Here is a 24,263-nt window from a genome sequence, read left to right as displayed (position 1 = left end):
TAGGCAGGGGTCCCGGGTGTCGGACCCCCGCCGATCAGATGCTGATGATATATCCAGAGTATAGATCATCAGTTTAAACAAACTGTAGAACCCCTTTAAGTGCAGGAACAACTTTTTACTTTGCTGTAAAAAAAAAGTAGCTACTGTCCCTCCAAAAAAATGACACTAGGGAGGTAGGGTTATGTAGGTCTTTCTAAATGCACTGAAAAAGAAGTTCTGCAACTGTGTCAAAGGCTTGTAACATATAAGCAAGCAGCGTATATACCACAGTGGCACCATGGAAATATTCCTAGTGATCAGGGGGCAATCTCTATGGCTGCAAAAACCCAGATCTGCATCTAAAAAGGGAATGTTTGGCTGCTTTTTCCTTGAGTGAACAGAATATCAGCTGACTGTGTGGGGCTTGGCGTTGCTCCCGCCTACAGTATTGTTTACAGGCATTCATGCCCTGGACTCCAGTGCATCCTGGAAATGAGTCAGTGCTGAGCTCATAGGCACTGCATGGCTGCATCCTGGGCTGGTGCACACAGCAAGCTGAACATTAACCCACTCCTGACCTCTGCCCGCCTCTCCATACATGACAGCCTGCTGGTTGTTCCCACTGAGTGATGTGACAAGCTGCAGCTGATCTACAGCAATGTAGGTGATCACTGACACATCTGCATTTGGGGGTTACTTCTGCTGTTTGGCATTCTCTCCAATACAAAGGGGATTGTGCTGGGAGAAATGCTAGCTCTGTGCTATGTATTGTAACAATATGGTCTGGGGAGGGGCTGTTGTCTCTTAGAGGGACCTCTCAATTTGCAAAGGGTTTAATGTGATGAATCTCAGTCGGAGTTTTGTAATTCTGCGCTTCGGTTATCTTTTATGGCTATACCCTTTAGATAGTTTGTATATAATTGTGCTACATTTAGTCAGGTAGACGGCTAGTAAAACTTTTTAATGTGCGATTACTCATTGTGATTATAGCCAACGTGACCGGTTGTAGCCAAATGTCATAACTGGCAAATGGACTTGGAGAAAAATAAAGCAATCACTTCTATCTTCTGATTGAGTGGTTTATGGAAAGATCGAGATCACAGTGATTACTGTACGTACATGATGATCCCAGGAAGAAGATCCCATTATAAGGAATAGCAGCGTCCTATTTTGCAGCAAAGACACACGTTTTAGTGAAAGGATTGTCGCATAATTGTTTAATATGTCTGCACGTAAAATAAGTACGGGTGTGGTTCACATCTTTTATGACTTCCGTTGCAGATGCTGACAAAATTTCTGGGCAAAGTAGAGCAGTATGACATACCCCATGATGGAAATATGATTGATGCATTGTGGTTAATAGGGTCCATCAGGTGCCACTATGGTCCGCTATGTGACAGATCCGACACCGCCATAAATATCAATGGAAATGAATAGTACGCATTTAAAAAAAAGATCTTAAAAGGGATCTTCTGATTTTGTGATATTGATGACTAATTCTCAAGCTAGGGCATCAATTTCAGATTAGTGGACTCTCGCACTCCCGCTGATCGGCCGTTTAAAGGGGCTACAGCGCTAGTGCGAAACTGCGGTATCTTCGATGTTTACGTCCATGGTGTCTACATTGTAGTGTTGGTGCAGTGTAATCACAGCATTCTCTTGAATGGGACGAGCAGTTGTAGTGACACTGCACCACCACTACAATGTAGACAACGTGCAGGTAAGCATTGAAAAGGACAAAGCTTTCTCACTAGCGCCGCAGCCACTTCAAACAACTGATCAGAGCGATGCCAAGAGTCGGATCTGAAACTGACGATCTATCCTGTTTTGGTAAATAATTGCACCCCTTTAATATGCCAGTTCTAGAGCATATTTTCTAAGAAATCCTCTGATACTCCTACTAGAAATGTATTAAGACAGTGTCAGATCCAACTAGTAATACCATTATTTACTAAAATAGGCATGTCAGGGTTGCTGAAAGGTCTTTTTTTAAATACAGCTCTAACAATAAATGAAACACACCTTGTTTAGTCTTACAGGAGACATTTGGGCACAGTTCAGCTGTCTCAACAGATACATTTTTTTCACGGATTCCATTTGTTTAGGCTACTTTCACACCTGTGTTTTTGCCTGATCTGTTTCTGATAATACAACCATCTGCAGCCGTTATGAACGGATCCGGTTGAAATATCTTTAAAATAGCAATGATGGATCCGGCATGAACACCACTGAAAGTCAATGGGTGCCAGATCCGTTTTCTATTGTGCGTCATGCCGGATCCGTTTTTCTCCACATCCCATGCCGGACAGAAAGCCGCAGCTTGCAGCGGTTTTCTGTCCAGTATGGGAACGCAACCAAACGGGACGGATGCATTTTGGAGCATTCCGTTCTGTTCAGTTACGTTTTGTCCCTATTGACAATGATGGGTACAAAACGGATGTGTTTTTCTTCGGTGTTGAGATTCTATGACGGATGTCAATACCGGAAAAGTTAAACTCAAGTGTGAAAGTAGACTTAAAGGGTTTTGTTCAAGATAATTAAATATTTTGGACAGCCCCGACAATTGCTTAAATGGATTCTGTCACCTCGTTTTAGCCTATATAGCTGCGGACATGCACGGCTAGATCGCCGCTAGCATATCCGCAATATACCTGTCCCATTGTGTGCTTTTATTGTGTTTAAAAAATGATTGTATAAATATGTAAATGAGCCTGGTAAGGAGCCCAAGGGGCTGTACTAACCTTCTTGGAGCCCAACCACGCCTCCTGTTAAGGAGCCCAGCACCGCCGGCGTCCTCCGAATCTCCTTCTTGCTCACAAAGTTAAATCGTCGCAATCTCTGCGCATGCGAGAGATTACAGCATTCTAACTGTGAGCAAGGAGGAGATTCGGAGGACACAGGCGGTGCTGGGCTCCTTAACAGGAGGCATGGTTGGGCTCCAATAAGGTTAGTACAGCCCATTGGGCTCCTTACCAGGCTGATTTATATATCTATAAAATCATTTTTTAAACACAATAAAAGAACACAGCGCAATGGGACAGGTATATAGCGGACATGCTAGCGGCGATCTAACCGTGCATGTCCACAGCTCTATAGGCTAAAACGAGGTGACAGAATCCCTTTAAAATAAAAAACACTATATACTCACTCTGTCAATCATTGTCCTCAGCAGTCATGTGCTATTTCTAGGCATGTCACTGGCGTTGGAGAAACGGGTGATTATATCATGTTTTTGTTTTTTTTATTTTAAAGGGATTATGTCGCAAAATATATTCTACAGTTTTCAAACCAGCACCTGGATCTGAATACTTTTTGTAATTGCATGTGCAACGGTCACCTCCCCCCAGGGCCCTCTATGTGACGACCCAGGTGTAGGAAATCCCAAGTAGGTATGTTGCGGCCTAAAATGTCTCTTTATGTGTGTCACGGTACTTGAGCCCAGACCTTGAGACGAAGTTCAATGGCAGCTTTACTTTGAATAAACGTTTCTTCAAACAGTTTCAGGCTTTGTCTTGGTTCCAGCAGGCTTTAGCATTAAACTGGCAGGCAAACTCAACTCTTCTATGTCTCTGTTTCTCTCTGACTCTGCTGTACTGACAGGCTGGCTGTATAACTCAACTTCTTCTGTATGCTGCACTTCTTCTCTGTAGTCTGACTCTAGGTTATGCCAGGGAACTTTCCACCTGGCTCCTGAGGCTTTAAGCTTTGGCCTCCATGGCCAGCAGAGCTTAGGCTGCTCTGGCTGGCGTGGGCACATCCAGCAGAGATGTGCCCCTGCACACCCTTCCCCTGTCTAGGGAAGACCTAATCTGGAACTAACTGGTCCCCACCCTTCCTGCAGGAAGTAGGACAAGCCCACTTCTCTCCAGAGGGGGGGGGGGGTTAGAATGGAATGGAAAGTTCCATTCTCTCTAACTATAGCTCTACTGTTTTCTGCCACCTGCTGGTGAACCAGGCACATTACATGAACATAACAGTTGCAAACAGATTAGGAATGCATAGTGTATAGGACCTGAACAAAAATACATAAGATGACATAAGGTTAGACCAATAAAGAGAGTAGGAGGGTGCAGGAGTGGTAACACCACTCTGGAGTGTTACATTTGTAATAAAAAATTTAGTATAGCCAGCGAGCTATTCAATAAAATGTAACTGTATAGAGGGGGATACAAGATTTTGAATTATCTCTGACAACCCAACATAACTGTTCCTGTAATAAATTATTAGAATGTCAGGCAAATGCACCAAACAACTTGCAGTGGGTATACCAGATTTATTTAGGTGCTTCTGATATTGGTGTATTTGTAAAACCAGAATTTGTAAAGAGTTAATAATTCTGGCCAATCTTTAGGAGTTCTGTGTGCCAGAAAATGAAATCTATGCCAGCTCTCACCAAAATAAGCGCCACTTTTCTGGTGTAGATATATTTGTAAGCCACCAGCTGGCTGCCTCTTCCCCTCACTTTATGTAAAAGTACCAAGGGTGATGGAGACAGGGAAAAAGCTAGCATACGCAAATGCCAAAGTAATTAATCTTTATGACAATACTTACCATAAAAAGATGGAACTTGTCAGGTGGACGCGATGATGTGAGGACGTGACGTCACGCTCTCCTCCTCAGTCTGATCTGTCCCCCCCCAACGTGGTGCTGCCTACACTATGCCTCTCTCCTGGGAGCTTGCATGCCTAGACGCCTGAAGCGGACCCTGTGCCATCTGTCTCCTCTTGTCTCCTCTGCCTCTCTACACTTTTATCACTGGGATCCCAGTGGCGGATCTCAGATCCTGGTCTCCGGAGGGGCACTTCCCTGGGCAATAGGAGATTATGGGGCCCCTGTGCCCACCCTCAAGCCACACCCACACACAGACCCACCCATATATCGCGCCCATACCTCTTACATCCAGTGACATCTCCTTTGATGTAGATGTTCTCTTTCTTCATCTTCTCCATTCAGACCAGACCACCATGATGATTTCTTTCAGCCATCTCTCATCTCTGCAGAGTTTGACAAAGAGACAGACATTTTAGTTTCTTACTTTTCCTCACACCTTCTCAACATCCCATCATGCACCCCCAATACTGAGATGCTGTGCCCCCAAAACTATACTGTAGAAACAGATAAACCCCCTGAAAATACTAGTTACACACAGATAGCGCCCCCTTCAATAATTATTGGAACACAATGCTCTGAAAAAATAACTACACCCAGCAAATACTGCCCCTGACACTAATAGTGTAACCATATTGTCCCCCAAAAATAACTGGCTAGGCTGATGCTGTGCCAGGGCGCCCCCACAGTAATAGTACTCCCCAAAATCCCAACAATAGTAATAATTCTGTGCCAGAGTGCACTTAGTAGTAATAGTGCTCCTACAGTGCCCCGAACAGTAATTGTCTCCCAGAAGTAATAATGCTCCCAAAGTCCCTCAGTTGTAATAAAGCCCCCTTATAATGGGCGCCAGTACAAAAAATGCTCTGTTGTGTGGCAGTAAAAAAAACTCCTCTTAGTGCCCCCAGTAGAGTCAATGTCCCCAGAGTGCCTTCATGTGATCCAATGACCTGTACTGTGTGCCACTAGAAAAAAACACTTAGTGCCCCCAGTTGAGCTAAGGTGCCCATAGTGCCCCTATAATTTGTGCCAGTATAAAATACTCCTATATAGTGCCCCCAGAAGATGCCCCCATAGTGCTCATCCCCATCTCATATAGTGCCCCCAGAAGATGCCCTCATAGTGCTCCTCCCCGTCCCCATAGTGCCCTTCATAATGTGGAAGTATAAATTGCCCCTATAGACTGCCCCACATAGATGCCCCCATAATGCTTCTCTCCCCCCCAAAATGGGTACCAGTATTAAAGGCCCCATAGTGCTCTTTTCTCCGCCCTTCTCCATAGTGCTCCCCCCCATAATGTGTCAATATATAGGGCCCTCGTTAGATGCCCCCATAGTGCTCCTTCCCCCTCTTCATCATAGTGCTCCCCCCCTTAATGTGCCAGTATATAGGTCCCCACCCACCTTCTTGCCATACTGTACTAAAATAATTAAAACAATAAACACTTATACTTACCTCCATGACACTGCCATGCGCCGCCTGCACCAGCCTCTTATAGACTGCAGGCCTAGTGCCTGTAGCCTATCAGAGGAGCGGGCAAGGGAGACGCCTCTCCCCTGCCCCACACCGTTCATCAGATGAATATAGAAATGAGCGCTTCCACAATTGCCTCGTTGTCCCCCCTGGATCCGCCAATGTGGGACCCTGCTGTATTTACCGCCGCTGAATCGCCTGCCTCGTCCTCCTTCCTGTGACTGTGTGGTGCCTCTGCGCTGCTGCTGCTGTTGCTGCCGCCGACGTGTGGTTTCCCAAGTTGGCATTGCCACTCCTGTTCCTTGTGCGTGTCACTCCTCGCCTTTGCATCCTAGAGCTCTAAAGTTGTTGAAAGCCTCCTGCTTGTCCCTCTCAGGATTTCTGCAGATCGGGTGAGATCAGTCTTGCTGTCTCGTTTTGTTTGTTTGTCCCTGCTTTGTGTCCCCTTCCCCTGTGTCTTTGTCGGGATACTGACCTGGGTACTGACGCAGAGATAGGGTAGGAGGGAGTGGAGAAAGTGAAGACAGAGAAGATTGTCAGGGGACAGAACTTCACAATTTCTGCAAAGTAAAAAAAAAATTAAAAAAGAGGAAAGAGGGGAGAAAAGAAAGAAAAGGAAAAGGAAAAAATAAAGGGGGAAGAAAAAGATTAAAAGAAAAAAATATATATATAATAAGAGGGGCGGAAGGCAAGAAAGGAGAGAAGAGGGAAAGGGAAGCGGAAAAAGGTAAGGAAAAAAAAAGGAGAAAAATAAAGGGGGAATAAAAAATAAAAAAATTAAAAAAATGGGCCCTAAATAACACAGGCGGTCATCAGATTTGTCGACGGATAAAACTGGACAGAAATCCCTAGAACCTGTAAAAATTTATCAATTTCTGAAAGTACACACAAGAACAGGACAAAAAGGGAAGCCAGATGCAAACTTGAAAAAAAATATTTCTGGACTTAGTTCAGAACAAACAGTAGATGATTATCTCCAGGAGGGGGGCGGAGAGGGGGTGGATGAAGTGGATATTCCCATGGCAGTCCTCCCCTTTATAAGAAATTTTAGCTACCATCAAAAACAATGGAAAGGTGATACAAAATATTGCTTCTCCGCTATGGACTGTTCAGTCGGATGTTCATTAATAAGGGATAATGTGGAGTAAGTCATGTAGGTATAAGAACATGGTGGCGGGTATCAATAAATGGCTAGAAAAGTGTAGTATCTTTCAATTAATAGAAACAGATATATTGTCAAATCAACAAGTTTACAAAATACCCCTATTCGATTTATGGAATAAATCTTGGAATATGGTAAAAGATTTATGGCCTCAAAGGGAAATACACTCAGACACTTTGCTATGGGACAATACCCATCTAAAAGAACTAAAACTAATTGAACAAAAAAATCTGGTGAAAGTATGGAATATTCAAACTGGGACAGATATGGAGAGAGGGGGATATAATAACCTACCAAGATGTCATGGAACCATGAACCAGACGTACAACAAGTGATGAGTGGAAATAAGAAGGCTTTATTGAAAATAAAGCTGTAAGGCAAAAGTCCAAACGGATGGCTAAACCGAAGCAGGGTCTTGCGAAACCAGAGATCAGGAACCAGAAGGGTAGTCAGATGAAGCCAGGATCAGGAATCAGCAGGGTAGTCAGACGAAGCCAGGATCAGGAATCAGCAGGGTAGTCAGACGAAGCCAGGATCAGGAACCAGAAGCAGCAGCAGTCTTAGAAGCATGTGAGCACAGGAGGACCAAGCAAGGAACTGAAGCCACAGACCTCCTATATATATGAGCTAGGCATCCAGCTCCTCCCGGTGGGAAGGAGGAGCCGCAGGGTGGGAGGCTACAAGAAAACCCAGAAACCAAGATGGCCGCCAGCACATGTCAAACGAAGGAGAACAGCAAGGAGGTAAGACCATGACAGTACCTCCCCCTCAAGGGCCCCTCCTCCGCGGAGTAAGGAACGGTTTCTGAGGGAAGCGTGCGTGGAAGGCTCGGAGCAAGGCAGGAGCATGGACATCTGCGGAGGGAACCCAGGAACGCTCCTCTGGACCATAACCACGCCAATGGACCAAAAACTGCACCCGGCCGCGGACCAGGCGTGAGTCCAGGATATTGCTCACCTCATACTCCTCACGATTGCCCACTTGGACCGGACGAGGCCGAGGAATCGAGGAAGTGAAACGATTACACACCAGTGGCTTCAACAGGGAGACATGAAACACGTTGGAGATCCGCATGCCAGGAGGAAGCGCAAGGGCATAGGCTACCGGGTTTACCCTGCGAAGCACTCGGAAGGGACCAACAAAGCGAGGCGCCAGCTTGGGAGTGGGCACTCGAAGGTTGAGGTTGCGGGTGGACAACCATACGCGGTCTCCGACCTGGTAGGAAGGAGCGGGCGCTCGTCTGCGATCAGCCTGGAGTCTCTGGCGCTGCGCAGAGACCTCAAGGGACCTCTGGATCTGTACCCAAGAAGCACGTAGGACGGAAAGGTGATCCTCCACAGCCGGAATATCCTGGGGAGAGAATACCTCCGGTAACACGGCAGGTTGGAACCCATAATTGGCCATGAAGGGAGACGTCCCAGAGGAAGAGTTCACCGCCGTGTTCCTGGCAAACTCAGCCCAAGGCAGGAGGTCAACCCAATTGTCTTGGTGATCGGAGACATAGCAACGAAGGAATTGCTCCAAGGCCTGATTGGATCGTTCTGCGGCCCCATTGGACTGAGGGTGGTAGGCCGAGGAGAAAGAGAGATGAATCCCCAGCTGGGAGCAAAAGGCGCGCCAGAACCTGGACACAAACTGACTCCCCCGATCCGACACAATCTCCTTGGGCAAACCGTGCAACCGGAAGACCTCCCTGGCAAAAATTGAGGCCAACTCTTGTGCAGAGGGTAACTTCTTGAGAGGAACACAGTGGCACATTTTGGAAAACCGATCCACTATCATGAGAATGACCGTATGGCCTCGGGATGCAGGGAGGTCCACAATGAAATCCATCCCCAGGTGTGACCATGGACGCTCCCCGGTGGCTATGGGTTGCAAAAGGCCCAACGGAAGGTGCCGAGGGGACTTACTCTGGGCACAAACGGAGCATGCCGCTACATATGCGGCGATGTCGGAACGTAGAGAAGGCCACCAGAACAGACGTGAAACAGCCCAGGACAGCTGATTCTTTCCAGGATGCCCCGCGGCCTTGGAGTTATGGTAGGTTCGCAACAACCGAGTGCGCAACTCCTCAGGCACAAAACACCTGCCGTTGGGTCTCCCAGAGGGAGCACCAGATTGAGCCGCCAAAATCTGCTCACCCAGGGGAGAGGTCAGGCTGGTGCGAATGGCGGCCAGGATCTGATTCGGAGGTATGACCGAAGTCGGAATCGACTCCTCCCCGGACAGCTCGGAGTACTGCCGTGATAAGGCATCCGCTCTGATGTTCTTGGAACCGGGTAGGTAGGAGACCACGTAATTAAAACGTGACAAGAACAGAGCCCATCTGGCCTGACGTGGTGTCAATCTCTTGGCCTCAGAGAGGTAGGTCAGATTCTTGTGGTCCGTCAGGATGAGAACCGGAACCACCGAGCCCTCGAGCAAGTGCCTCCATTCTTTAAGGGCCTGCACGATGGCCAATAACTCCCTGTCACCAATCTGATAGTTGCACTCCGCGGAAGACAGTTTCCGGGAGTAAAACCCACAAGGAAGCAGAGGACCCTCCGGTGTTCTACGCTGAGACAGGAGGGCGCCTACTCCCGTCTCAGACGCGTCCACCTCGAGGACAAACGGCAACCCAGGGTTGGGATGCGACAGAATCGGAGCCGACACAAAGGCGGACTTTAGAGCCTCAAAAGCTCGGATGGCCTCGGGCGGCCAGACCTGGGGATTACTGCCCTTCCTGGTCAGATCCGTGAGAGGCTTGGCTAGCATGGAAAAGTCCCTGATGAACTTCCGATAATAATTGGCGAAGCCCAAAAAGCGCTGCAGGGCACGAAGACCACTGGGCTGGGGCCACTGTAAGACAGCCGAAACCTTCTCAGGATCCATGGAGAACCCCTCAGCGGAAATGATGTAACCTAAGAAGGTTACCTGGGATCGGTGAAATTCGCATTTCTCAAGCTTACCGAACAGCTTGTTCTCTCGTAACCGTTGCAACACTCGTCTGACATCCAGAATGTGGGCCTCCATGGATTCAGAATATACCAAGATGTCATCCAAATAGACTACCACACACTGCTGCAACAGGTCACGGAAAACATCGTTGATGAATTCCTGGAAGACTGCGGGCGCATTGCACAACCCAAAGGGCATAACCAAGGATTCATAATAACCGGTCCTGGTGTTAAACGCGGTCTTCCACTCATCGCCCGCCTTGATCCTTACCAGGTTATATGCCGCCCTCAGGTCGAGTTTGGTAAAGACCGTGGCCCCTTTGAGGCGATCGAACAGCTCGGAAATCAAGGGTATCGGGTAAGCGTTCTTGATCGTGATGCGATTGAGACCCCTGTAATCGATGCAAGGCCTCAATTCACCGCCCTTCTTTTTCACAAAGAAAAATCCAGCCCCTGCCGGGGACGAGGATTTGCGAATGTGTCCGCGTGAAAGCGCCTCCCTCACGTACTCCTCCATGGCCTCATTCTCCGCTACCGACAGTGGATAGACTTTGCCACGAGGAGGAACGGCACCAGATTGTAACTCTATGGCACAATCGTATGGGCGGTGCGGAGGTAGGGCAACCGCACGCACCTTATCGAATACATCCCGGTACTCCTCGTATTCAGGAGGCAACAGAGAGTCCGAGGAAGTACTCAGCAACTTGACAGGCCCATGGATGCAACTAGCCCCACACTGCGGTGACCACGAGAGGATCTCGGCCGATTTCCAATCGAAAGTCGGATTATGCTTCTGGAGCCAGGGGTACCCCAAGACCACCGAGTAGTGTGGAGACGAAATAACCTGGAGACAGACCGACTCTCTGTGAACGGCACCAATGGCCATCCCCACTGGAAGGGTCTCATGAGTCACGTGTGGCGGCAGAAGGGGTCTGCCGTCTATCGCCTCAAGAGCCAGTGGGGAACCTCGAGGCTGCAGAGGAATGGAATTGGCGGCAGCGAACACACTATCAATGAACAAACCACCAGCACCAGAGTCCACCAACGCCTGGGTCGTCACCGAGCCCCCGACCCAGGAGAGGACAACAGTAATCAGTGGTTTGTCAACACGGGAAACCGGGGACGAGGAGACTCCACCCAAGATCTGCCCCCGACAGGATCTCAGGTGCGAGCGTTTCCCGGACGGTTCGGGCATGCCAACCGAAAATGCCCACCGAGACCACAGTACATGCATCGGCCCTCGCGTCTCCGGAGTACCCTCTCCCCCTCGGACAGGCGAGCAAACCCCAGCTGCATGGGTTCACCCCCAGACAAGTCATCCCCAGGAGGCGTGGGAGGAGAGGGAGGCACGGGTGGGACAGCAAACGTAGGCGCCAATCTGTTAGAAGGCCTCCGCAGGCTCTCCTTAAAGGAAGGTCTCTCCCTGAGTCTGGTGTCAATCAAAATCAGGAAAGAAATAAGAGACTCGAGCTCCACTGGTAGGTCCTTAGCTGCAACCTCATCCTTCAAGGCATCCGAGAGACCATGAGAGAAAGCAGCGACCAGAGCCTCATTATTCCAGCCCACCTCTGCTGCCAGGGTACGAAACTCAATGGCGTATTCAGCTACGGATCGTGAACCCTGTCTGATGGACATAAGGAGCTTCGCAGCAGAGGCAGCACGAGCCGGCACATCGAATACCTTCCGAAGAGAAGCAACAAAACCGGAAAACTCGGCAACCACCGGATTGTTGTTCTCCCATAAAGGGCTGGCCCAGGCCAAGGCCTTGTCCGAGAGCAGCGAGATCAAGAAGCCCACCTTTGATCTCTCAGTAGGAAAGGCATGTGGCAGCAACTCGAAGTAAATGCCCACCTGGTTAAGGAAACCTCGGCACTGAGTTGGCTCTCCCCCAAAGCGCTGTGGAAGGGGGGCAGAACCGATCATACCCCGAAACACCGCAGGCGCAGCAACAGGTGTCGGGGTAGACTCTGGCGCAACAACCGGAGCGGCAGTAGGAGCGGGCCCAGGAGCGACAACCGACCCATCGGCAACGGAAGCTAAATGAGCCGTGCGTTCAAGCAGGGTTTGCAACGCCACAGCGAACCGACCCAACAGGTGATCCTGCTGATCAAGTCTGGCAACCAGCGTAGGTAGCGAGGATGGCCCTGTACCGTCAGAATTCATGGCTTGGTCCTAATGTCATGGAACCATGAACCAGACGTACAACAAGTGATGAGTGGAAATAAGAAGGCTTTATTGAAAATAAAGCTGTAAGGCAAAAGTCCAAACGGATGGCTAAACCGAAGCAGGGTCTTGCGAAACCAGAGATCAGGAACCAGAAGGGTAGTCAGATGAAGCCAGGATCAGGAATCAGCAGGGTAGTCAGACGAAGCCAGGATCAGGATTCAGCAGGGTAGTCAGACGAAGCCAGGATCAGGAACCAGAAGCAGCAGCAGTCTTAGAAGCATGTGAGCACAGGAGGACCAAGCAAGGAACTGAAGCCACAGACCTCCTATATATATGAGCTAGGCATCCAGCTCCTCCCGGTGGGAAGGAGTAGCCGCAGGGTGGGAGGCTACAAGAAAACCCAGAAACCAAGATGGCCGCCAGCACATGTCAAACGAAGGAGAACAGCAAGGAGGTAAGACCATGACACAAGATCTCAAAATTGAATATAATATTGGAGAAAAAAAACTGTCTCTCTTTTATCTACAGTTGAAACAAGCTTTGCGAGCGGAGCTAGGAAAAGGTACACAAATAGCACCCCACCCATGTTTTTTAGAGGACATCCCTAATTTAGTGTCAGGGAGGAGATTGATGTCCAAAGTATATGGGAGTCTGGTACAGCAGAAGACAAATAAAAAAGCTATAACTACCCTGAATTATAGATGGTATGAGGATCTTAATATGCAAAGGGAAGAATATTGGGAAAAGGTTATACAGTCTAAAAATAAGCTTTCAAATAACTTCTCATACAGAATTATGCAATTTAATATACTTTACCATTTATATTACTCCCCAAAGTTTTTAATGTAATGTTATAAATCCAAACAATTTAGCTGTAAAAAATGTGGGGAAGTAGGAGTAGATGACATTCATACACTTTGGACATGTTTAAAGATCCAGTGCTCCTGGAGGAATGTGAAGGAAAAAATTGAGAAATATCACCTGTTTAAACTCCCTCTTAGTTTCGAGACATGTATCCTGGGTGTGATGGATAAAATGGTTACCTCCAAAGATCAAGAAGTAGCATCTAAATTGTTATTTTATGCTAGAAAATGTATTGTGACACACTGGGGAGACGGGAAGGTACCTACAGTTAAGGAATAGGAAAAAATGTGTATAGCAGCACAACGAAAAATTAAAGTCTTATCTTGTGGTGGTGCCAGCCGTGTTGGGAGCCAGTCAGAAGTTCCCCCTTGGATGCGTCATATAGAAGAAACCGCAGCACTCTCTTATCTTCAATTCTGTGGAATTTATTTCACCAGCAAAAAAAAATATATGCGACGTTTCGACCGTAAAGGTCTTTCTCAAGCCTTTTTTGCTGGTGAAATAAATTCCACTGAATTGAAGACAGGAGAGTGCTGCGGTTTCTTCTACAGTTAAGGAATGGGAGAATTTGACCAGATTCTCGCTTGTTGGAGAAGAATTTCATTTGGTGTCAATTAGGAAGAAAGATATGTTTGCAAAAAAGTGGCAGAGATGGCTGGTCTAGTAACATGGGGCTAGTGGTGGATTCGGAGTGGTGATGGGGGATTGGGGTGGCAGTGTGGGGACGGTCTGGAGAGTTGGGAGCTTGATGGCTTTTATTTATTTTTTTACTCCTACCCCCCCACAGGAGTGAACTAAGCAGCAGAAGGGATGATGAAAAGGAATGACTGTTTATGCTGTCAAGAAAAATAGTAAAGTTAAATAGAATCGTTGAATTTTTGTAAATTATAAACAGCTAATAAAGATTATAAAAAAAAAAAAGGGACGAGGTTACTAAAATACGAGACAGAGTTTCTGTTATAGAAAAGTCCACTGGTTCCCTACAAAATGAAGTGAAAGTATTAAAATCGTAAATATCCATCTTTACTACAAACTATAACTATCTACAAAAAATACTAGTCGATCTAGAAGATAGGTTGAGACGCTCCAACGTGAGAATTCTGGGGCTCCCGGAGAGTGCTGCAATTGCTTATTTTTGAGAATTTTGGGAAGGAATATTTTTCCTCTATGTTTTTAGTGGGGGAAAACCAACTCCTGGAATGTATCCTCGGGCTCTTTTGGCAAAAATACTTGCCTTCGGCTACAGAGACATGATCCTGAAGAGAGCCAGGGAGAGCCCTCCCGTTGTGTATGATGGTGGTAAACTGTCTTTTTTCCCAGATTTCTCCAAAGAGACACAAAAAAAAAGAGACGTAGTTTCCTGGCGGTTAAAAAATGGCTACAGGCCAAGGACATTAAGTATTCCTTTATGTATCCAGCCAAACTTAGGATAATCTTCAATGGAGCAACTCACTTCTTTGACACTCTTGCGTCAGTCACTGACTGGCATGATAGGAATGGTGCTCATAGGCATTTCATTCAACTTTCACCAGCCACTCCAGAGGGGTGAAAGTGTTTATTCATAAAAAGATTGATTTTGTCTGTGAGGCCTCCAATATTAATAAACAAGGGAGATATGTTTTCCTTTATGGGAAACTTTTTGGAAGATCCTTTATTTTTGCATTTATTTATATTCTTCCCCCTTTTTCTTTTTCTGTACTAAATTCGTTAATAACATGTCTTACCTTAATAAGTGGGGATTTTAACTGTGTTATGAATTCTAAAATGGACCGGATTTCTATGGCTAGAGAAGCCCCTACTCCTTAATTTAATCAGGGATCCCCCTTGGCTCGATTCTGTCAGGAGTCGGGTTTTATAGATGTTTGGGGTGTTCTGGGACGAGGGAGGAGAGCCTATTCCTGCTTCTCAAGGTCTGGGAACTGTATTTCCAGGATTGTCCTGGCTTTAATAAAGGAAAAATATCTGAGATACATTAGACATATGAGATATGAAGCCAGGTCACTCTCTGATCATGTTCCAGTATCCCTTGAACTTTGTATGACTGATGTCTGGGAGGGGGCAGCTCTTCCCTTTAGATTAAATCCTTATTGGTTGTCAGTAATAGACAATCATGATTGGATGATACAGGAGATGGTATACTTTTGGGATGTTAATTATAAAACAGCTAAAATTCAACTGGTTTGGGATACATTAAAGGCCTTTTTGAGGGGGTATTTGCTAGCAACAACAACCAATTCGGGAAGGGGTTATCAATTAAAAGAGAGGGCCTTGAAAACAGCTGCGCTTCGTGGGTCACAGAAGTTTGTTATGAGCAGGACAGAAGAGAATAGAAATCTTATGCAAGTCAGGAATATTCAGATTTTCTTCTAGAAAAGGCTCAACAGAGGCTCTTTTTAAGGGTCAAAAACAGTTCTGTGAATCTGGGCGTCCAGGTAAACTTTTCGCTGTGATAGCTAATCAGGATAAAAAAAAGGAAATACTTAGTATTCGTTTATCAGATGATACAATTACTGGAAATCAGGAGATAATAAAAAGAGCTTTTGTAGAATATTTTTCAGAAATATATTAAACTAGTGATGATATCCCTGATGAAAAAATCTATGCCTATTTAGATGCGATTACTTTTCTGGTTCTGACTGAAATACAGAGAGACTCTCTTGAAGCAGACTTTTCACTTCAGGAAATAGAGGCGGCATTAAAATCATGTTCAGGTAACTCTTCCCCTGGATTGGATGGCTTCCCATATGAGCTTTGTCGCAAGTATGGGGAAGTGACACTTCCACGGTTATTGAGGGTAGTTGCCGAGTCTGAAAATCTTCCTGAATCAATGTCAGAAGCACTAATAATATTAATATTGAAAAAGGGGAAAGATCCTTTAGATATGGAGTTATATAGACTGATATGACTTCTAAACACGGATGTAAAGCTTTTAGCAAAGATGTTGGCTACGAGGCTCTCTACGAGGCTTGTGATATGTAAATTTCTTCACTACCAGCAAGTTGGGCGGACTTGCTGGTAGCCGCCGCATCCTCTGTCGGAAAAAACGCCCCCTCCTCCACTTGATTGACAGGGCCAGCGGGCACTCTTATCCTCCAGCTGGCCCTGCCTGCAGCTCAAATCCCGCGCCTGCACTGTACCACTCCTTTTATAAGCGTTGGTGGTATAGTGTGTCTAAATATATATTTTTTTAAATATTGGCACCCCATTTCGTTGGTGGTTGTAGTAGCTGCATGATTATTAGGCAAATACTTACTTAAATCAAGCATCCAGCGACGTCACCAGGCTCTCCGCCTCTTACCAGCGATGCCGGCGTCTTCTCTTCAGGGTGTAGGGCTGACATCATCGGCGCAGGCGCACTGAGGAAGGAGCTGCCAAGCGAGTGTCCCTCTCTCAGAGCGCCTGTGCCGAATGAGGACTGGTACCGCGCAGGCGCGGGATTTGAGCTGCAGGCAGGGCCAGTGGGGGAGGGGGTGTTTTTTCCGACAGAGGATGCGGCGGCTACCAGCAAGTCCGCCCAACTTGCTGGTAGTGAAGAAATTTACATATCACAAAAGTATGTTTTTTACTGAAATTACTGCACAGCCCAAGGTAAGAGGGGTATATACAGAATCTGCTTGCATTGGCAAATATATTAAGTCAAAAACTAAAAATTGGTGTTTGGGGGGTGACAGAAGCCCTATAAGCCCTTGGCACTTAGGATTAGGCAAGATACAAGGATTGAAGGGTTTGGAGTAATGGGAGTGAAAGATAAGATCTCTTTGTATGCGGATGATGTGTTATTTTTTGTTAATCATACCAATGCAACTCTCCCAACAATTTTCTCTGTAGTTAATGCTTTTGGGGAAGTCTCTGGCTTAAATATCAACTGGGCAAAGACTACTCTTATGCCTTTGGATAATTTTGGGCACTAGTGTGAGGGGTTCCTGACGATGCCAAAGATTGTCGACTAATTTGAATATCTGGGCATGATGATTTCCCCAGGATTGAGGACTTTACTCAGTTTAATCTGATGCCCTTGATAGCCAAAAATGAGATAAAAAATCTCTATCTGGCTTCACTTACTTTTATCCAGAACTGATAGAATATCGTTAGTCAAAATGGTGATCTTACCCCAATTTCTCTATATATTACGGAATTCTCCAGTTTGGATTGAGGATAGGTTTTTCAAGCTTATTGAAAGGATGATTAATGATTTAAGCCTCATGCAGACGTCCGTGGAACACGGTCCGTGAGATACCGGACTGGCATTGCAGGAGCCCACGGCGTCATTGGTTGCTATGATGCCGTGCGCTCCTGCAATGCCAGTCTGGTATCTCACGGACAGTGTTCCACGGACGTCTGCATGAGGCTTTACTCTGGCTTTACTCTGGGGAAGAAAGCGAGTGAGGTTAAAACTGTATTATTTCTATAAGCCATTGGACCAGGGAGGGCTTAACCTTCCCTACTTCAAGGGATATTTTATTGCTAAGCAGTTGTGGCTATACTGTGACTGGGAGAAAAGTGCCCTTTGTAGGACGCTGGTAGACCGATCCCCATTTGAGGATATATTCACCTTGCTGAAATCCAGGCGTTTAATAAACGTTGAACAAGAATATAGAGTGACGGGAAAGTTATTTTCTAGATCCTGGACCACCATTAGAAGATGGCTGGGGATAAAGGGTTCCCTTGTATGTACCCCTCTTTGGCATAACTTTTTTAAAATGGTTTAGATAAACTAGCTGGGGATAAGTTTTGGCAAACAAGCAATATTATTTATGTTTCACAGGTGGTGAGGAATGGGGAGGTTCTCTCCTTTTCCTCAACACAAAGGAGCAACTTTACTTGGTTTTGGTACTTTCAGATCTACTCAGCTCTTTCTAGTTTAAAAAAAACCTTCACTTTTGGAAATTGACACTTCTTAACCCTTAAACACAGCAAGGCTAAGATTTCTCAATTATATAAACTATTACTTAAAGCACTATTTAATAAGGTGGTCTCTCCGGGTCAAAGGGCTTGGGGAATTGATTGTCCAATGGTTACGCGGGAAGATTGGGGTAATATACTTGGCTCACTAAAAACAGTTTCACAAAATGTTAATCATATATTGGTTTAGTTTAATATTTTTCATACAATTTATATTATGCTGATTTAGCTTAAAAATTGGGGTCTTCGACAGTCCTCTAATTGTCCACGTTGTGATTCACAACTGGGGGACTTTTTGCATATGATTTGGTTCTGTCCAGAGTTAAAAACCTACTGGGGTTTGATTTATAATTTCATTACCCATAAAATGAAGGTAACGATCCTGTTCACATCTCAATGTTGGATATTGAGCGACCTTTCTAGGGTTAATTGTAACAAATATAAAAAGATTATTTTGGTAAGAATTATGTTTTTAGCTAGACTGCTGGTTACTCGAGTTTGGATCTCACATAATATTCCAAAGTTTAATGAATGGCTATACTTGGTGAAGAATGTGAAGAGATATGAGAATGTTTTATATTACCAAAGAAATGCTGGGTAAAAATGGTCCAGAGTATGGAGAGGTTGGAATTGGTAGGTTTCCCTTTTTTTTTTTTTTTTTTTTTTTTTTTGAGACGCATCGCATGGATTCGGGAGGTATTGTAAAAGAAAGAGGGACAAGAATGTAATTATGGTATTGATTATTTATGTATTTTCTTTTTAAGCTCTTTGTTCCTTAATAAAAATAAATTTAAAAAAAACGATGGTAGTTGGCGGTTGCGGGTTCTGGGGCAGTAGTCTCTGAACATGCTTATGACATTTAGTTTTAAAAAAGTTGCCTTTTATTTACCAAGTTTTCCAAAGTACATTGTGATTGTTTAATCAACCTTATAAAGTGTTTAATATTTAGACTGAATGAGTAACTAGTGTATTTGTTTAAGGTCAATTCAGATTGTGTCAATCGGGAAAGACTACAATGGATTATATGAGGATGGAACGGATTTTAGTGTGCTCTCTTTATATCTTAAACATCCATATTTTTATGGGGACTTGCACATAGAAGAAAGCCACTCAGGTGTTCAAGGTCTATAAAACCACAGCTCGGTCAAGGGACAATGTGGAAATTGTGGTGCATGAGTGTCCGGACTGGGTAAGTTCTGAATATAAAATAAATAAAAACAAATAATAAATAATTTCTAATTGCCCACAGTTTCTGCGGCAGTCATTCAATGTATTCGGAAAGTCTTAAGACCTTTCACTGTTTTGCATTTTGTTATGTTGAGGACACGTTTTCCCCATCTATCTGCACTGAATAATGACAAGGTGAAAACAGAACTTTGGAAATGTTAGAAATCTTTGCAAATATATTAAAAAGGAAAAACTAAAATTTGGCGTGGACATTCAGACCATTTGCTATGACACTTTAAATTTAGCTCTGGGTGTTTCCCATTTCTCTTGATCAGCTTTGTTTCTACACCTTGATTGGAGTCTACCTGTGGTAAAATCAGTTAGGCTACTTTCACACCTCCAGTGTGAAACTCCTGAATGGCTGTTTTTCGACAGATAAGCAGAGAATCGGCCAGACACAAACCGCAGCAGCGTTATACTTAACCCTTAGGATACCGGACGTTTTTTCGTTTTTGCGTTTTCATTTTTCTTCACCATTTTTCTTGAGCCATAACTTTTTTATATTTCTGGTCACATAGCTGTATGAGGGCTTATTTTTTTTTGCAGGACGGGTTGTACTTTCTGATGCCACCATTAATTATGGCATAAAATGAAGTGGTAAGCGTTAAGAAAATTCTAAATGGGGTGGGATTGGAAAAAAATGCAATTCCTCCACCATTTTACGGGTTTTGTTCCCACAGAGTTTTGTTTACAGCAAAAATGACCCATGCTCTTCATTCTTTTCGTCAGTACGATTACAACAATACCCCAAATGTATAGGTTCTTTATGTCTAAATAGTGTAAAAAAATAATTTAAACTTTGATATATATTTTTTTTTACATCACCATATTTCTGACCCCATTACTTTTTTTATATTTATGTCTACTAAGCTGTTTAGGGACTCATTTTTTGCGGAACAATCTGTAGTTTTTGTTGATACCATTTTGGAGTGTGTGTGATTTTTTGTATCACATTTTATTATATTTTTTTTAAGCAAGAGAAGCAATGAAAAAATTGCAAATCCAACATTTTGACCTTTTTTTCCGTTACATCATTCGCCGTGTTGTAATTTTTTTTTCTATTTTAATAGTATGGGCGTTTTCAGTCGTGGTGATACCCGTGATGTTTATATTTATTGTTATTTAGGCATTTATTTTTTAATTATACGGAAAGGGGGGTGATTTAAAAGGAGTCTGTCACCTCCATATGGCCATATACAGTGCTTACATTGTCCTGTAGCACACCTATACAGGATTATAACGGTACCTTTGTTCTTTTCTTTAGACTTGCACCAGCAGGAAAAACAAAGTTTAATTCATATGCAAATGAGCACCCGCAAGTGCCAAGGGGAGGAGTTCAGTGTGTAGGTGCCCAGGCTGCTCTGCCTTCTTTTTACTTTACTCCTCCCCAGCCTCTGCCTTTTGCCCGCCCTCCAAGTCTGGACCTATCGATGAGGCAAGAGACTTGGAGGGCGGGCAAAGGCAGAGACTGGGGAGGAGTAAAGTGAACCGCAGGCAGAGCAGCCTGGGCACCTACACACTGAACTCCTCCCCTGGGCACTTGCGAGTGCTCATTTGCATATGAATTAAACTTCGTTTTTCCTGCTGGTGCAAGTCTAAAGAAAAGAACAAAGGTACAATTACAATCCTGTATAGGTGTGCTACAGAGCCATGTAAGCACTGTATATGGCCATATGGAGGTGACAGACTCCCTTTAAACTTTTATATATATATATATATTTATTTTATTTATTTTTTACTTTTTTTGTGATGATTTTGTAGCTCATATATGTGCCTATAAATTATGTTTTTGAATTTTTCATTTTGGTCTATCAGGGATTTTTAAAATGCCATTGAAACAAAATTTTGCTCATTTCTTATCCTGGCCTGCCATCTCGTGGCCAAAATTAGAATTGCAGAATGAACACTTTCAGCCTCATCAGCGAGGCTGAAAGTGTTCAGCCAAGTACTGTACCGATACCCCAATTGGCCACACAGGGCATTGGTAGGATGCGCATTTAGATGCTGTGACCTCACTTGGTCACGGCATCTAAAGCATTTAATTACCGCGATCAGCATTATTGCCAGTCACGGTAATTAGTCGCAGGTCTCTGCTGTTTGAAACAGAGATCTGACGACCATGGCGCCCACTGCACGTGCGAGTGGGCGCCATGTTTACACATCGGTCCAGCGTGGTACATGTACGGGGCTGGTATCGAACGGGTTAATGGGGCAGGCAGAGATTCTGTCTGCATTCGGCAGTGCTGGATCTGGTGAATTCCGGCAAGCTGTTCTCTGCCGGAATTCACACCGAAGATGTGAAAGTAGCCTTAACTGGACATGATTTGGAAAGACACAGCCCTGTTTATATAAGGTCCATAACTGACAATGCAAATCGGACCAAAAACAAAAATATGAGGAGAATAGAACTGCCTGTAGAGATCGGAGACAGGAATGTGTGGAGGCACAGATCTGGAGAAGGGCATTTCTGCTGCACTGAAATTTTATCAAGAGAATGGTAGCCTCCATTATTCTTAAATGGAAGAAGTTTGGAACAAGCAGGACTTTTCCTAGAGGTGGGCACACCACCAAACTAAGTAATCGGGGGACAAGGACCTTGGTAGCAGAGCACAAACAAGGCAGTAGAGCAGCACAACCGGACCTCTTGACCAAACTGGAATGCAACAGCCACGATAGGACTGCAGATCCACAGCAGTCCAGAAACAGCAACAAAAGGTAGACATCACAGCAGCATATTGTCACGGATGGTGTAACAGAAAACAAGAAGTTACAAATAAGGATCCAACTGGCTTGATCCGAAACTAAGGAACAAAAGGGTGACCCCTATTTAAGCCCTGAAACTCTCCCTGTCTTCTCAGCCCATGCAAAGATCTCTATGATAGAAAATTGCATGCCCTCGTGCCTCGACTGTATGACACCTGAACACCCTATAATAGTGAGGGGACACGACCACCGGCTCCCTACACTTAATACGGAGGAAGTCAGGGTCACCTAGGATCAAGCAAACAGGAAAACACAAATCAATGAACAGACTTATCTGTAGAAGGATCAGTTGTAGCATCCAGCATGTACACACTCCAGGAAGTTGTATAAACCACAAAGTGATGCAGTATGGGAAGGGATTTAAAGGGATGCAATCAGTGCAACTACATGACAGCTGAGAGAGGCTAACGAGATGACAAAATGAAAGCAAAACAAAAGAACCTCAAGCAGGAGGTTCTGAAGAACGTCTGTCAGAGCTTCTCAGATGTCTGGCGGTGACACATATCCAGTGCGTCTTTTATTGGAAGCCTTGAGTGCACACACAAACAGAATACGACAATTCGGCTACGCAGTAGCCTTTGTAGCAGAGGTGACCAAGAACCCAATGGTCACTCTAGCTGAGCTCCAAAGATCCTGTGTGCAGATGGGAGAAACTTTCAGAAGGTTGACCATCACTGCAGCACCCCACCAATCTGGCTTTTTGGCACAGTGGCCCGAAATAAGCCGTTCCTCACTAAAATACACATGAAAGCCCATTTGGAATTAGCAAAAAAAAAAAGGCTCCTAACAGACTCTGACTGTGAGAAACAAAATTCTCTGGTCTAATGAAACTAAGGTTAAAGCATGTCAGCCTTCATGGTGTGGGGGTGTTTTTCAGTAGCTGGGACAAGTAGACTGTTCAGGGTTGAGGGAAAGCTGAATGGAACAACGTACAGAGATATTCTTTTTAAAAACCTGATCCACAGTACTTTGGACCTCAGACTGGGCCAAAGGTTAACCTTCCAACAAGGCAATGACCCTAAGCACACAGCTAAGACAACACAGGAGTGGCTTAGGGACAACTCTGTGAATGTCCTTGAGTGGTCCAGCCAGAGCCTTGACTTGAAACCAATCGAACATCTCTAGAGAGACCTGAAAATGGCTGTCCACTGACGGCCCCCATCCAACCTGACAGAGAAGAATGGCAGAAAATCTCCAAATCCAGGTGTGTAAACCTTGTGGCATCATACTCAAGACTGAAGGAGGTAATTCCTGCCAAAGGTGCTTCAAGTACTGAGAAAATGGTCTGAGTACTTGTGTCAATGCAATATTTAAGTTTTTCCTTTTTCAATAAATTATCGAAAATTTTGAACACTCTGTATTGACTTTATTATGGGGTATTGAGAGCAGAATAATGAGGAAAAACTGCCAGTGCCATATTTATTTTATATTTTTTCCAACTTAGATTGTGGGCGAGGTGGAGGGTGACTTTTTATTACAATTTTTTATTAATAATTATTTTACTTAAAGGCATCAACAGTATCACACAGTACCCCCAACGGTCAGCTGTTTGAGAAGGTAGCAGCTCTCACAGTAACACCGTGGTCATTTCCAACTGTGCCTAGGCCATGTGACATCAAATTCATTGGTCACATGGGCTAGGTGTAACTCTGCCCAAATTAACTGAATGTGGCTGAGCTGCGATGCCAAGCACAGCCACTGTACAATGTAGGGTGCTGTGCTTGGTGAGCTGATAGAAGGCTGTAGGGCTACTGCACACATCAGTGCATTGTCAAACAACTGATCAGCAGGGGTCCCATGTGTCAGACTCCCACGATCATATACTGATGACCTATCCAGAGGATAGTTCATCAGTAAAAACTCTTGGAAAACTTATTTAATAAAAAAAAAATAGAAAATTCTTCAGAAATCTGGGGAGTCACACTTTGCATTCTGTGTTGTCTAGAAGTGTTTAATGGTGTTTTGGTATGGGACTCTATGAGGTCTGTGTACACAACACAAACCATATCTGATCTTGGGCTTTGTTAGATAATTATTGTCAGTGTATTAGATAACACTTTAGCCTGGCAGGGGGGAGAATTCACTATCTTTATATCTAAGTTTCCTGTTGCCTTTTCATATATGTCTTGTTGTCCGTGACCTGACAATAAAAGTGTATGGGCACATTGTCCTTGTCCTTCGCA

The 24,263-nt window shown here is 44.8% G+C and overlaps 1 protein-coding gene across 1 annotated transcript in view; it reads left to right on the top strand.

Moving 5' to 3' along the window:
* The first annotated feature begins 459 nt into the window (after positions 1-459).
* RHOBTB3 (Rho related BTB domain containing 3) overlaps positions 460-24,263 on the top strand; it is a 137,033-nt gene continuing 113,229 nt past the window's right edge. Inside the window, exons 1-2 of the mRNA XM_044275995.1 lie at positions 460-639; positions 19,071-19,279. The gene's annotated coding sequence lies outside the window, so the exon portion shown is untranslated. The remainder of the gene's footprint in view (positions 640-19,070; positions 19,280-24,263) is intronic.

Source organism: Bufo gargarizans, chromosome 1 (assembly GCF_014858855.1).
Source record: "Bufo gargarizans isolate SCDJY-AF-19 chromosome 1, ASM1485885v1, whole genome shotgun sequence".
Lineage (NCBI taxonomy): Eukaryota > Metazoa > Chordata > Amphibia > Anura > Bufonidae > Bufo > Bufo gargarizans.
Note: the sequence above shows the minus strand (reverse complement) of the source record. Positions and strands in the feature narration are given on the sequence as shown.